Raw genomic sequence first — 16,411 nt, 5'->3', positions numbered from 1 at the left:
GTTAAGCAATGTCACGGCTTCCTGTGTGTCCTTACATACCTGCTACTTCACCCCTCTGCTGTCATAGGATGGTATTGGTACAATATGTAAAACATATTTATCATTTTAATACTACATGTAAAATATATTTATGATGTTTTATTTAAAAGCTCACCAGTCCAAAATTGTTGGATTACTTGGGCTCGAGACTTGTTAATTTTTTTTTTTGAGGAAGATTAGCCCTGAGCTAACATCTGTCACCAATCCTCTTCTTTTTGCTGAGGAAGACTGGCCCTGAGCTCACATCTGTGCCCATCTTCCTCTATTTTATATGTGGGACCCTTGTCACAGCATGGCCTGACAAGGGGTGCGTAGGTCCACACCTGGGATCCAAACCAGTGAACCCCGGGCTGCCGAAGCAGAACATGCGAACTTAACTGCTGTGCCACCAGGCTGGCCCTGAGACTTGTGAATTTTTGATCTTTGACTTCTTGTGAACATTTCTTTCTGTGCTTTTCAAGAAATCTTATTTTTCGTGATGACCTAGACGTTAGTCGCATGCTTTGGATAGTAGCTTCTTAAAAAAGAAGGTGTTTGTCAAGGTTTTATTGGAAAAACTGGCTGCTTTGATGGGTCTCATAATTTTGGTGAGCTGGAACAGCTTGATAGTTTTTGTTCTTTCAACAGATGTTGAGTGCCTGCTGCACACTAGGCATTGTGCAGGATGTTGGGTATGATGCATCAGCCCAGTGCCTCCTAGTCCCCTTTGTGGAGAGAGCAAGAGATACAGACAGACAGAGATAGTCCCGTGCTGAGAGCTGTGTTAGAGCTGTGATGGGGTGCTCTGGAACATGAGATTTGTTATACCCTTGGTAGTTCTTCGTTTCTTTGGCCACTTTAATTAAATAACGGACTTTTGTCGCACTTTGGAGCGTGGCTTTATTCTTGACTGTTGTTACATATATATTTATATATACGTGTAAGCGCTCTGATCTAGGTGAAGCAGCTTCAGCTGGAACTGAGTGGTATACTTGAGTATTAAATTGATCTCTGATTCAATTGATTACCTAATAATGACCTTTGGTGTCTCTTTTAATTTGGAATACAGTAGAAGGCTTATATCTGAATCTGTCTGTTCAAATGGTCACCTACTGAGTAAAAGTAAGTTTATATTCAAATTGTATGTAGTTTGAACTCATTGGGCTTTGTTGTTAGGTTGCTTTTCTTTTCTTCTGTTAGGTTCACGATAGCTGTATCCAGGTCTGCTTTTGGTGGGTGGAGCATACATGATGGAAATGAGTGACACTGAATTTTGCTGCCTAGGCCCAACTTAAAAATCGTGTAACTAAGGTGTCAGGAAACTTTAATACAATGATCCATCTGTTTAATCGGAAGTTCTACCTTTAATATAGAGAGAAAGAAGTTCCTTTGTATCCAGACGCTTTATGCCATTAATTGTTATTTTGATGATTCTAGTCATGGTAAGTATATTGATTACAATAAATATGTTATTCAAGGACTAGCAAGAGAGTAGGTTTTTTTCCATGGTAAAGAAACTTGAAAAAAACCCGAACAAGTAAATTATTATGTAGTTTGAGAGTTAGATAGAGGAAAAGAAAATCTCCATTTTGTATGACTTTTTTTGCCTGCAAGACATTGTCTCTCTCAGACCACTGATCTGAAATAGGAGTGGGGAGGCCGCCGTGGTCGTGGGAGTGAAGGTGCTTTTGGGAAAACCCCTCCTCCCAGCTTTGAATTCCTGGTTGTGGGTCATAATTTCTCAAAGAGGACATCACTGCTGTGCTGATGACAGCTTTCAGTTCTGCAGAGATCAAGAGGGCTTTCAGCTCTTGCTCCAAATGGGAGAGCAGAGTGACTTTCCCGTAATAGTGCCACCTAGTGGGGCTGTTGCCACCGCATGGGCTGTCTCGGGGTTTCTCCTAAGTATTCATAACATTTTCAGTACTTTTTGATATCCATAGAAGGAAGAAAGTCAGTGCCACTGTGGAGTCTTTCATAGTGGACGAGAGTGTTTTAGGTAGCTGCAGTTTTTGAACTTCCTGGTTATTATAGGTCTTCTGTCACATTGCTTCAGATTTTTTACATCTGCAAATTAGATATATATCACAAAATTTAGGCTAAAAGAAAATGGCCAAGCCATCACATTTATTGCTTATATTTAAGTTGCTCTTTACTTAATTTAGGTTTTTTATCAGCAAATTTTAAATTTTCTTGCACATTGTCTTCATATGCATTCAATTTCTCTTTCTATTAGCATATTTAGTTTATAATAACCAGTAAACCAAAAGCACGTGTTTTGCACTTTGGGATGCACTTTGTGGTGGTTTGTTTAAGAGATGGATGTTTTCTGTCATTAGTGAGTTGATAGAGGAAAGTAGCCTAATGTGCACTGAGAAGCTATAGCTGGCTTTCCTCCTCTAATCTAGCTGCCACTTTTTAGGAGGATTTGTAACTATTCTCTTAGCTTTTTTGAGGGATAAGGCTGATTGGGTTGTGAACTGACTTCTACCTGATAAATGAGCTATTCTACTCCTTTTTTAAGATCTCTTCCTTTAAGCACTGGATAGTCTACTTCCAGTCACGTGAAACTGATCCTACCTTGTATTCATGTGTTTTCAATGCGTTCCCTACTCTGCTCCCTTTTGACAATTTAAATATTGGTAGGCTCTCTGATTCTGGAGACTGTAAAGTAGGTGGAATTCCACCCTTGCATGCACTCTTAATCTGTACCTAGTTGAATTTGAATGCTAATATAGTAGCTGATACTTACATAGCACCTACGATATGTCAGGTACTGTTCCAAGTACAGTAAAAGTAATAAGAGGGGAATTTAGGTCTTTCATGACAGGGATACTGGTCTTAATAGACTTCCATTCTCTTTTTGTAAAACATACTGACTGATGTCCACTGCATTGCTCCCACCAGTTGAATTATAGACTTACCAAGGATCACTTTATGACAACTTGCACTTGATTTAAAATTATATAATTTAATACAGAATTGTGTAAGCCAATGAAATATGATTGTAAAAATGAAAGAATTGTTGATTCTCTGAAAACTAAGTTAACTGCCTTAGAAAGACTAAACATAAGGTGAGTCAATATGGAGATATCTGTAAAAATTTATAGTTTTTTTTTTTTTTTACATCTAGAAGAATTCTTCATTTAGATCCTTGGCGAGTATCTTTTAAGTTCTTGCTTCACTTTTAAAGAAATCGAAACTAGAAATTGTAGATGATGCATTCTGGGTGTGGTTTGTGTAAGACAGTTTGGAACTACAGTCAGTGGATCTAAACTCAGAAGGCCTGCATCAAAGACTGGCAACAGAAGATACATTTAGATGTTTTAGGTTCAAAGAAAATGTTTAACTTGTCGTTTTTTTTAGATTTCCCACTGTAACTTGCTTTTTTGATTAATGTCATTGCTTTCAGTTGTATTGAATGAAAGGATTGTGCATTACTTGGATGGTATTGAAAAGGAGCAAAATGAGAAGCCACAAAAAGTGGTGCTGTCTATTTTGGCATGAAATGACCACGTGCTTTTAAGTAGTACCACATAGCAGATTTTTGATGTTTTCTTAAAGAAAAATGATCTCTTTTCCTACCGTTTTAAGAATTTGAGTCTGATACATGATCACCTTCAATGATCAAATTTGACTTCTGAAAAGATGTTTAATCAACTGATAGCTTTCTCTACTGTCATTTAGTTAATTGCATCAATTAGAAGATGTCAGTTATGGGTATCTAGTGTTAGCTATTTCATATACCAATACTGATAGTTTTTTAAAATATGTATAGGTATTTTACATTTAATACATAGTTAGACAACGCTCAGTAAGCATAAATGCTGACACAGTCTCTGCTTACACCGGTAAATTTTAAGGAACTGTTGATAAATCTTTTATATGTTTGACTTTATGTTGTCTTCTCCCTTTCGTTTACTTTAGTACTCATTTAATTCTTACCTTGTTTCACATGTAGTCAAATATCAACTCATGGCTCTTTGAGATTTCTCCAGCCTTTGTCTGCCCCCACTACTACTGCCTTAATCCAGACTTTTCTCATTCATAACTGTTAGCCAGTCTGTCCTACCCCATTCATCTTTCTGTAAACTGCCACCAGTTATAGTTCTAAAAATACCAACATTGTTTTACTGTCTCTCTTTAAAGGCTCCCCATTGCCTGCTGATAAAGTTAAAACTCTCTATCCTGACTTTTCACCTTCCTGGCCAGTTGTCTGCTCCCCCTCTGCTGTGCTCTGCCAGCTCACGCTGACTGATTTCCTGACCTGCAGTGTTAGCAAACAGGCCCCGTGCTGTCTCCTCCCCTTTCCTTTTTTATTTGCCTGATGAACTTTTAGCTTACTCTTCGAAGCAGAATTTAGATATCTCTTCCTTATAGCTTTTCCAGATAATCCCATCAATCTGGTTGCATTCTCTTACTAGCCCTGGATAACCTACTCTTACTGTAACGTGTATCATTGTTTTCCCTGTTAGTCTTGAGAACATGGATGGTATCTTTAGCTCTGACTATTCAGATGCTCAGTCCCTTGTATACACTGAAGAAATCTGTGTTGAATTGCAAAAGAGTATTGAGAAGATGGAAGTAGAGTAAGTTGTCACCCATGTAGACGTGGTCCGCTCTAGCTTTTGTTTTTTAGTCTCAAAACTCTTGTCTTTTAATTGGAAGATTTAGTTCATTGAACTTTAATGCAATGACATATGTTTGGGCTTAAATCTTTCTTATGTTTCTTTTTTTTTTTAAGATTTTTTTTTATTTTCTCCTTTTTCTCTCCAAAGCCCCGCCCCCTCCGTACATAGTTGTATATTCTTCGTTTTGGGTCCTTCTAGTTGTGGCATGTGGGACGCTGCCTCAGCGTGGTTTGATGAGCAGTACCATGTCCGCGCCCGGGATTCGAACCAACGAAACACTGGGCCGCCTGCAGCGGAGCGTGCGAACTTAACCACTTGGCCACGGGGCCAGCCCCTCTTATGTTTCTTTTTAAATCTTCCTTATGTTTCTTTTGCCTTCTTTTTGAAATCATTTTTAAATTTATGGATTAATTCTCTACTATGGAAGATAAAGAAATAAGCATTCTCATACTTTTTCTTTCTTCTACCTTCAGATTTTTGTCAGTTTTATTATTTATTTTGAACATTCCATTTTTCCCTCCTCTAGTTTGAAAGTTATGTACTCTTTTATTGGTTACCTTGGAAATTACAACATGCATCCTTAACTTAGCAAAGATTAATGTTAATCAGTACCTTTGCCCTCTTCATCGATACCAGGGCTCTGAAGATTTAACTCCATCATTTCTCTCCCAACTCATATGCTGTTGTTCAGTATTTCACTGTATATATATATATTTAATTAACTTTATTCTTTAAATCAGTTTTAGGTTTATAGAAAACTGAGCAGATAGTAGAGTTCCCATATACTTCCTTGCCACTCCTCCTAGTTTCCCCTCTTGTTAACATCTTGTGTTAATGTGGTAGTTTGTTACAATTGATGAACCAATACTGATACATTATCGTTAACTAAAGTCCATAGTTTAACATTAGGGTTTGTTCTTTGTGTTACACTGTTGTGTGAGTTTTGATAAATGTAGAAAATGTCATGTATCTACCATTAGTATGTATATTTTTAAGAGTCCACAGATTATTATTGAATCTGTTTTATATAATCAGTGTTCATTTAACCTAACCTTCATGTTTACTACTTTGTTCTTCATTCCGTTTGCATCTTTGACCTTCTACCTGGAATACTTTTTCTTTTGCCTGAAATACCTTCTTTGGAATTCCTGTAGTGTGGGTCTGCCACTGATTGTCTCCTGATTTTATCTGCTATAAATTGTCTGTTTTTGGCCTTTTTCTTGAATGGCATTTTTGGTAGGTTTAAAATTATAGGTTGACTATTTTCTTTTAGCACGTTGTTTGCTGTTGTCGACTGGCTTCCGTTATACCCTTTCTATTTTTAGTCTCATTGCCATTCTGCTGAAGGTAATGTCTTTTCTTTGCCCGTTTTTGAGATTTTTCTCTTTGTCTTTGATTTTCTGCACTATAATGTGGGGATGGGAGATATGTCTAGCTTGGCTTACATTTTTTTCTTTATTGTTTTCCTGTGCTTTATTTACATCTGAATATTTTCTGAGAGCCTGAGCATACACTTCTAATAAAACAGATGTTAGGTTTTAGAGCAATTTTAGGCTCTCAGCAAATTGAGTAGAAGGTATGGAGACTTCCCATCCCCGCGCATGCATAGCCCTTCCCATTCTCAGCATCCCCCATCAGAGTGGCACATTTGTTAGGATTGATGAACCTCCATTGACACGTCATTATCACCCAGAGTCCATAGTCTACATTAGGGTTCACTCTTAGTTACATACATTCAATGGGTTTGCTCATATGTATAATGATATGTGTCTATTATAGTATCATAGAGAGTAGTCTTACTGCCCTAAAAATTCTCTATGCTCCAACTGTTCATCCTTCCCTCACCTAACCCTTGGCAACTGATGATCTTTTTACTGTCTCCATAGTTTTGTCTTTTCTGGAATGTCATATAGTTGGCCTCAAACAGTATGTAGTCTTTTCAGATTGCCTTCTTTCACTTAGTGATATTCATTTAAGTTTTCTCCATGTCTTTTCATGGCTTGTTAGCTCATTTCTTTTTGTTGTTGTTGTTGTTGTTCTTTTTTTTTGGTGAGGAAGATTGACCTTAAGCTAACATCTGTTGCTAATCCTCTTTTTGCTTGAGGAAGATTGTCCCTGAGCTAACACTTGTGCCCGTCTTCCTCTATCTTTGTATGTGGGACAGCACCACAGCATGGCCCGATGAGTGGTGTGTAGGTCTGTGCCTGGGATCCAAACCTGCAAACCCTGGGCCACCAAAGCAGAGCATGCAAACTTAACTGCTGCGCCACTGGGCTGACCCGTTAGCTCGTTTTTTTTTTAGCAATGGATAATATTCCGTTGTTTGAATGTACCACAGTTTATCCATTCACGTACTGAAGGACATCTTGGTTGCTTTCAAGTTTTAGGAATTATGACTAAAGCTGCTATAAACATCTGTGTGCAGATTTTTGTGTGGATGGTTGAATTACTTTTATTTATTTATTTTTGGTGAGGAGGATTGTTCTAGAATATTCTCAGCTATTGTCTCCTCATATTGCCTCTGCCTTCTTTTCTGTCTTCTTCTCACACTCCATGTAACCATATGTTAGACCTTCTTACTGTGTGTTCTTTGCCTCTTACCCTGTCTTTTGTATTGCTGGTTTTTATTTCCCAGGGCTGAATACTGGGTAGTTTCTTCTGATCTACCTTCTACTTCTTCATTTTCTCTGTAAATTTATCTAATCTATCTTCAGTGGCATAAACCTATCCCACTGAGTTTTTATGAGAACTGGTTTATTTCTGGGTCACTCTTATCCTCAGAGGGTAGCCCTGTGCTCCTTGTTTAAAGTATGGGGTGAGTTTCCCAGACCCCCTCATTGGGCAGGTCCTAGACTTGGACTTTCTTCCCTGTACTCCCTGGTCTTCTAAAGTACGACTCAGTTTCAAAGCTTTTTCTTTAGAATTAAATCAGCAGATCCCCTCAAATAGAAATAATTATTTTTTGAGTGCTGAGCTTACCTTTTTTTTTTTCCCCTTAAGGTTTTATTTTTTCTTTTTCTCCCCAAAGCCTCCCGGTACATAGTTGTATATTTTTAGTTGTGGGTCGTTCTGGTTGTGGCATGTGGGACGCTGCCTCAGCGTGGCCTGACGAGCGGTGCCATGTCCGCGCCCAGGATTCGACCTGGCAAAACCCTGGGCTGCCGAAGCAGAGCGTGCGAACTCAACCACTTGGCCGTGGGGCCGGCCCCTGAGCTTACCTTTCTGAATTCTTGTCTTCTCATGGATTTGGGTGCAGTAATTTCTTTTTTCAGTTTTTTACAGTCAGTAATATAAAACTATTTAACATTTATAAAGTGTACATGAACTCCTGTGCCTCAGAGGGTAAAGAATCCCTATCTGGTTTCCCACCTTTGTCATTTTTCACTTCCCTGCTGCTTCCTTCCTTCGTGTGTGTGGTCAGTGTTGTCATTGTCATCACTCCTGGCCATTAGAGTTATATTCTTATTCTCTGTTTACTTATAATTAAGTAAAGATTAAATTGAAATCTCTTTTTTTTCTTTTTAAAGATTTTCTTTTTCCTTTTTGTCCCAAAGCCCCCCGGTACATAGTTGTGTATTTTTTAGTTGTGGGTCCTTCTAATTGTGGCATGTGGGATGCCGCCTCCGCATGGCCTGACGAGCGGTGTCTTGTCTGCACCCAGGATTCGAACCGGTGAAACTCTGGGCTGCCGAAGTAGAGTGCACGAGCTTAACCACTCGGCCACGGGCTGGCCCCCTAAATTGAAATATTTCTTAACACTTTATTTTTTCAAAAGGCAAGGAGAAGGCAAACAAATAAGGTATATTATCAGTGATTTCTTATTTCAAACCCGAGTCTAGGGATGGTTTGGCTTGGTCGGTCTTGCTCTCCCGCTCTGCCTTGTCTGGGTCTCACAGGCCTTGGTCCCGCTCGTGAAGGTGGGTTTCACTTGGTCCTAACTACTGTTAGATGGGATGGGGTGGACGAGTTTAGAATATGCTTCCCAGCGTGTTAGCCGTGTTTAAACGCTTCTTAGGCTATTCTCTTTGACTTTTTAGAGTGTATTTGCCCTCTTTCCCTAGTCCAGAAAGAGACTTGGCTTTTTCTAGTTCCATATATTCCTTCTGAGACTTTAGACACATTAAAAAAAATCATTCCTGGAGCACTTGATGACTGGCCTGCGGAAGAATTCACCTTCCCATCTCTCTGTTCTTTTTGGTTCGTTCGAGGGTAGCCTTTTGGCTTAGTGTGGGGCCACAGAACCTCTGTTGTAGGGTCGTTTGTCTCAGCACCTGCCTGCCCTCGTCAGCGTTTTTGCCCTTAGAGAGACTTTCATGGGAAAGCTTGTTTCGTAATTTGGACCATTCTTGTTCTCTACCCAGGAAACTCTTCTGCACATTAGAGCAGTCCAAAGGACCTGTGGTGCCTCTGAAAGCTCTTCTCGGCTTGGTTTATTAGTTTTGCTGGGTTTCCAAAGTTCTAAGTCAGGCTCTTTGCTTTTTTCCCACTCTCAGTACACTAGTTTTCTAGACTCTTATCTTTACTGTTTAACAACAGAACATAGTCATACTACATTAACTATCAGATGTAAGAGGTATCGTTCCCTTCAGATATACCTTGTGCTGAGGAATGCTCTCAGTCTGAGAGAATTTTGGTTGTTTTGATAGTTTTGGAAGCTTAATTGGTAGTTTTATGTGCAATTTGGGATATAAAGCTAAGAAATCTTCATTATGGTCATATCTTACTTTTTTTTAAATTTAAATTTTTTATTTTTTTGAGGAAGATTAGCCCGAGGTAACATCCAATGTCAATCCTCCTCTTTTTGCTGAGGAAGACTGGCCCTGAGCTCACATCCTTGCCCTTCTTCCTCTACTTTATATGTGGGATGCCTGCCACAGGATGGCTTGATAAGTGGCATGTAGCTCTGTGCTTGGGATCTGAACCAGTGAACCCAGGACTGCCGAAGCAGAGCGTGTGAACTTAACTGCTGTGCCACCGGGCCAGCCCATATATCTTACTATTTTAATGTACTCTTTTTTTAGTTGCATATATTGCAAAGTATACGGAAATAGGAATAATCTAGCTTTGGTCCTAGTACCTTCTAAGAATTTAACTAGCTGTGTGACTTGGAAGTCAGTTCAACTCTGGGCACTTCCAATTTAAAAAATTTATTTTTGATGAACTACATCAAAAAGAGGAGCCATATTTGAGATGGGGGAAAGTAAAACTCAAAAATTCCATTTAGGCATTAATACTATCAAAGAATGAGTAGTAGTGTTAAAGTACCAAATCCTCAGGAACAAAGACTAGAAAAAAAATCTTGCCAAAATTCTTTCCTTATTAAGCTCTTCATTATTTGGGAATTTGGGTACCAAATGCCATAGGAACAAGAAAAGTACCTTGCTCTACTCTATCAGTGTAGTTTGAAGACAGCAGCGAGCAAAAGAGAGGGTGGAGGGTTTTTCTAAGGATATTCTCAAGGAAAGGGTGAGGTGTGTTTCCTAATCCTAACTAGATGGGGGAGATGAAGAGATTGGTCATTAAACATCATTCTTTTTTTTTATTGTGGTGAATATACGTAAAATTTACCATTCTAACCATTTTTGAGTGTATAGTGATATTAAGCACATTCATTTATTGTGCAACCATCACCACCATCCCTCTCAAGAACTTTTTCATCTTGCAAAAATGAAACTCTATACTCATTAAATAATAACTCCCCGTTTACCTCTCCCCACTGGCAACCACCATCCTACTTTCTGTTTTCTATGAATTTGACTACTTTAGAAATCTCAAGTAAGTGGAACCATACAATATTTTTCTTTTCCTTTTCTTCTTTTTTTTTTTTTAAAGATTTTATTTTATTTTATTTTTTTCCTTTTTCTCCCCAAAGCCCCCGGTACATAGCTGTATATCCTTAGTTGTGGGTCCCTCCAGCTGTGGTATGTGGAATGCTGCCTCAGCGTGGCTCAATGAGCAGTGCCGTGTCCGCCTCCAGGATTCGAACCGCCGAAACACTGGGCCTCCTGCAGCAGAGCGTGCGAACTTAACCACTTGGCCATGGGGCCGGCCCCTATTTTTCTTTTTCTGTCTGGCTTATTTCACTTAGCATAATATCCTCAAGGTTCATCCATGTTGTAGCATGTGTCACAATTTCCTTCCTTTTAAGGCTGAATAATATTCTGTATACCACATTTTATTTGTCCATTTATCTGTCAGTGGACACTTGAGGTGCTTCTCCCTTTTGGTTACTGTGAATAATCCTGCTATGAACATGGGTGTACAAATGTACAAATGTCTATTTGAGTCCCTGCTTTCTTTCTTTCTTTTTTTTTTTTTTTTACTGAGGAAGAGCCATCCTGAGCTAACATCTGATGCCAATGTTCCTCTGTTTTTTTTTTTTTTCTGGTGAGAAAGGTTGGCCCTGAGCTAACATCTGTTGACAGTCTTCCTCTTTGTGCTTGAGGAAGATTGTTGCTGAGCTAACATCTGTGCCAATCTTCCTCAATTTTTTGTATGTGGGATGCTGCCACAGCATGACTCAAAGCACAGTGTGTAGGTCTGTACTGGGGATCTGAACCCATGAACCCTGGGCTGCTGACGTGGAGTGGGCAAAGTTAACCACTATGCCACTGGGCTGGCCCCCCTGCTTCCTCTGTTTTGTATGTGGGTCGCCGCCCCACCATGGCTGCCATTGAGTGCTGTAGGTCTGCACTGGGGAACCAAACCCAGGCTGTGGAAGTGGAACACTCTGAACTTAACCACTAGGCCACAGGCTGCCCCTTAATCCCTGCTTTCAGTTCTTTTGAGTGGAATGGCTGGATCATATTCAATTTCACTCTTGTTGAAACTTGATCTCTCCTCAGCCCTTACCATTGACAAAGGGCTGCCATAAAATGGTGATTCTTTTTCTTTTAGTTCACATTCAGCAAAAGTCTTAGAAGTCTTAGACATTTTCTTAACATCTGTAGAAGAACTTTGCAATTATTTTTGCAGATAGTATTATTGGCCCAGGAAGTTGAAGAACAAAGCCTGAACTAATCATGTAACTTGGTAAGTTACATAGGATAGCCTTTTATTTTAACTAAAGCATAGGTTAATTTTAAAATAACAGCTAGTGAATATCCAAATTTGCTGTACTAGAGTTTTGTTTTGACCAATATTGCCTCGAATATTAAGTCGTATGAAGACTATTAGTGTTGCCCACATAAAGATAACAAGGTGATGGTGTCTGTTGTAATGGATGTGACTTGTATGACTATAACTTTGCTGCTACAAAGAGTAAATATGTGATTTGTATCACAAACTGGTGCCAGAGTTGGTGTTAATTTAGTTCCTGTTTTGCCTGACACCAGAAGAATACTAAGGAATGATTGTGGAATTAAAATGTGATATTAAGGGCCAGTTGTCTCAGGAGTTGGTGCCTCCAGTTCAGGATATCTTCTGTTATATTAATTAACTTTAGCAGTCAGATTTAATGTCCAAATTTAGCAGAAGTGACTAGCGTCAAACCAAAACTAACATCCAATCTCCATTATATTAACAATTGACCAGCTAGAACCAAGACACAAGATATCCCATCAACTTCTTGTGAAAAGCCATTTGGCCTGCTTATATGATAATCTGGATGAGATGAAGGAAAAGAGACATAACTATATTGAAATTTTAGTGCCCAAGTTTTCAGCAGTTGAGTTCAACCAACTTTTTTTTTTTCTTTTCCTCCCAAAACTATGTACCTCCTGGTACGTAATTGTGTATTTTTAGTTGTGGGTCCTTCTAGTTGTGGCATGTGGGACATGCTTCTCAGCATGGCTTGATGAGCGGTGCCATGTCCGCACCCAGGATTCGAACCGGCAAAACCCTGGGCCACCGAAGCAGAGTGCACAAACTTAACCACTTGGTTACGGGGCCAGCCCCTCAACCAACTTTTATTGAATCTGTATTGTGTCTAGGTGTTATGAGAGATTAAAAAAAAATCAGCCAGATGTACCGTATACCCTTAAGGCACTTAGAGTCAGGCAGACGTGGACCCAGATGTCTGTGGCACATAGCTGAGTGTGGATGTGGAGATGTGAAGGTATTATGAGCCTCAAAGAAGGGAGCCTAATTAATTTGCTCAGGGGTCAGATTGTGTGTGGAAGGGTGGGAGTTTTTCTGTGTTGCTGAGAAAGATGACTATAAGATCACGGTAGATAAATGACCCAAGAAAAATTCTGATAAAATATCATGAATAAGTTACAGAATGATAGTACAGAAAGCTTGGTTTTGAAGCTTAGCAAAACCGCTTGGGGTCTAGGAAGAGTTTTTTTTTTTGTTCTTTTGTTTTTTAAAGATTTTACTTTTTCCTTTTTCTCCCCAAAGTCCCCGGGTACATAGTTGTATATTCTTAGTTGTGGGTCCTTCTGGTTGTGGCATGTGGGATGCCGCCTCAGCATGGCCTGATGAGTGGTGCCATGTCCACGCCCAGGATTTGAACTGGTGAAATCCTGGGCTGCCACAGCGGAGCGAGAGAACTTAACCACTCAGCCATGCGGCCGGCTCAAGTTTTTTTTTTTTTGAAGAATTAGTTTTGATTAGGTGATATATTTGTGTAGTACAAAATTGAAAAGATTTCAAAGATACACAGTGAAACACCTCTTATACACCTTTCCTATGTCCATCTGGTTTCCCTCCCTGGAGACTATTATTAGCAGTTTCTTATATTTTATTTATATATATGTTTATCAAATATGATATGTATATGTGAGCAAATACATGTGTATAGTCACCCTTTCCATTTTTTAAAAATACAAAGACAAGTATATTATATACGCTTGTGTATTTTGCTTTTTGGGTATAAAATATTTTAGAAGTTGTTTTATATTAGTACATATTGAGCTTCCTTTTCCTTTTTTTTCAAGGCTGCTTAACATTCCATTGTACAGCAGAACCATAATTTAATGAGTTTCCTATTGATGGACACTTAGATGAACAGTATGTTTTGCTGATATAAGCAGTGCTGTAGTGAATAAGCTCGTACATAATGTCATTTCACATGTGTTTACGTATGTTTACAAGCTAACTCCCTAGAAGTGGAATTGCTGTGTCAGAGGATATGAGCATTGGTACTTTTGGTAGTTGTAGCCACATTGTTGTCCGTGGAGAAGAGCAACGTAACTATCTTCCTCCTTCAGTGAATGAGAATGTTTGTTTCCTCATGGTCAAGTATGGCAAAGGAGTCCATGTGACAGATGTCAGGGCTCTTGAACCTCATAAAGTGATAGGTAAAAATTTGTATATTTATGGATGTGTCTTTTTCTGGAGGGGAAGGGTCCACAGTTTTCATTGTATTCTTAAAAAATTCTTTGACTCTGGGGCTGGCCCCGTGGCCGAGTGGTTAAGTTCTCGCGCTCTGCTGCAGGCGGCCCAGTGTTTCGTTGGTTCGAATCCTGGGCGCGGACATGGCACTGCTCATCAAACCACGCTGAGGCAGTGTCTCACATGCCACAACTAGAAGGACCCACAACGAAGAATATACAGCCATGTACCGGGGGGCTTTGGGGAGAAAAAGGAAAAAAAATAAAATCTTAAAAAAAAAAAAAGAAAAAAATTCTTTGACTCAAAATAGGGTCAAAAACCACCGTCTGGCAGTTAATTGCCTCAAATTAGAACACATTGCTTTGTATGGTGTTTCTTTTACGGAAAGTATTTGAGCAGAAGCATGTAAGTGATTATTAGAGGAGATGTATGCAGAGTTATTATGTAGGAGACTGGACTGAATCTAATTCCTAACTGTTTATTGTTTTTCCTTTCACTCCCTGGAAGGCCATGTTTTAAAAGGCCTTTTTTCTATTAAACTAAATTTATTAAGCAATACTTTATTTCCCCAATTTTATGAATCAGCTATAGAGCAGTATGAGGTGAATTTTACTACAAGGGGTTGAAATCCTTTGATCTATATGGAGTTGATAAAGTCAAATCAATTTGGCATTTTAAGTAGGCTGGGCAGGTGAAAAATAGTTGAGAGACCCCCATTATTATCTTTAGGATTTATTGAGGATTTAAGGAACAAACTTCTATACCAGATAATCTTCAAGGCTCTTTTGAGTTCTGTGTGTGTGTCAGCAATATATTTTCTGAGGTTTAGATGAGGACCTATATTAAGTTCTACTAAAAGTGCTTTTACAGATAAACTCTCACCATAACAGATTCCATAGGGCTTTCATATTTTTGGATAATTGAATTAATTTGTAACATACATATTATTGAAAGTCACGATTCTGTTGGTCCTGGAGAGAAAAACAGGAGTTCTATATAATAAATTAGAAGGTTAAAGGATTTAATTTATTTAGAGATAGTCTTATATAAGCCCTCTCTTTTTAAATACTGTATTATTATTTGGTGGCTTGTTCTGAAAGAGGATTTTTCTAGAGATGATTTGGAATATTTTATGAGAAAAGTGAGGTGAACCTCTATGTCATGCTAGATACTGGAGCAAAAGTTAAAAGGTCTTCCTGTTAATGACACTCAATAAGGAAAATTTTTAAAAAATTGATTGTTATATATTCTGGAACAGAACCAGAGGAGCCATTTGTTATACAGAATTATTTGTTGCAGATAACTTATTTTAACTAGTTCTCCAAAGTTTTATTTATTTCTGAAATAGAAGCTTAGAACAAAATTCTTATTATAGGCTATCCTTATAGAACTTTTTATAGTGATATTTGCTATAATGGGATTCTGCTTTTACTAACAAACCTTTGATTTCAATGAATTTTTAAGATATGGTCTATGTTAATTATTTCACATTCTGTTCCTTTTATTTGAAGGTAGACTATGATCAGTTAAATATGCATACCACTAGAAAAATAAAGAAATAATGGCTAATAATCCCTTAGTGGAGATAAAATAGAATACTTAGAAAATACACTGCAGTCCTAAAGAAGGAAGGAAAAGAGGAAAAAGAAACCAAAAAAGAGGTGTGACAAATAGGAAAAAAATTAGCAATAGGGTAGATTTAAACCCAAATATGTTGATCATTAAATAAATTGTAAATGGTCTAGCACTGCAATTAAAAGAGAGTGTCAGGTTAGATCACTGTTATACGATCCAATGATATACTGTCTACAAGATCCAACTATGTGCTGTGTACAGAAACCTACTTTATTTATTTATTTTTTGAGATTAAAGGCTATTCATTGCAATAAACAGGTTTAGTAATTAGACTGGGAAGACAATATACTGTTAGAAACATGGTTATAGGTTAATGTATGTGTATATATACTTTTTTGCACTAAAGGGTTATTTTTAAGTTCATTAAGCTAAATACTATAATTTTAGTTTTGGCAAATATGTTTCTGATTTTATAGAAAGTTTGCATTTTCATGACTATACATTAAAAAATAGCCCCTTTCCCTCTGACTTATTCAACTTTACCGGCATCTGAGAACATAGTGAGAACATAGGGAGGGAAAATCTTAGAGGATTTCTCACATTCAATACCATTTTAGAATTTCCGTCCACCGTACGTTATGTGATGATACCTAAGTGAGTTAATCTTCGGATATGCAGTGAGGGATGAGTCTTGGCGAAACCCACTTTATTTTTAACATGTACCTTTATGTTTAAAGATTTTATTTTTCCTTTTTCTCCCCAAAGCCCCCCAGTACATAGTTGTATATTTTTAGTTGTGGGTCCTTCTAGTTGTGGCATGTGGGATGCTACCTCAGCATGGCTTGATGAGCGGAGCCATGTCCGCGCCCAGGATCTGAACTAGCAAAAGCCTAGGCCACCGAAGCAGAGCT

At 38.4% G+C, this 16,411-nt stretch overlaps 1 protein-coding gene across 12 annotated transcripts in view; it reads left to right on the top strand.

The window, feature by feature from the left end:
* Window positions 1–16,411, top strand: part of TLK2 (tousled like kinase 2) — a 110,222-nt gene that overhangs the window by 2,975 nt on the left and 90,836 nt on the right. The window lies entirely within an intron of this gene.

This window comes from Equus przewalskii, chromosome 10 (genome assembly GCF_037783145.1).
Source record: "Equus przewalskii isolate Varuska chromosome 10, EquPr2, whole genome shotgun sequence".
Classification (NCBI taxonomy): domain Eukaryota; kingdom Metazoa; phylum Chordata; class Mammalia; order Perissodactyla; family Equidae; genus Equus; species Equus przewalskii.
Note: the sequence above shows the minus strand (reverse complement) of the source record. Positions and strands in the feature narration are given on the sequence as shown.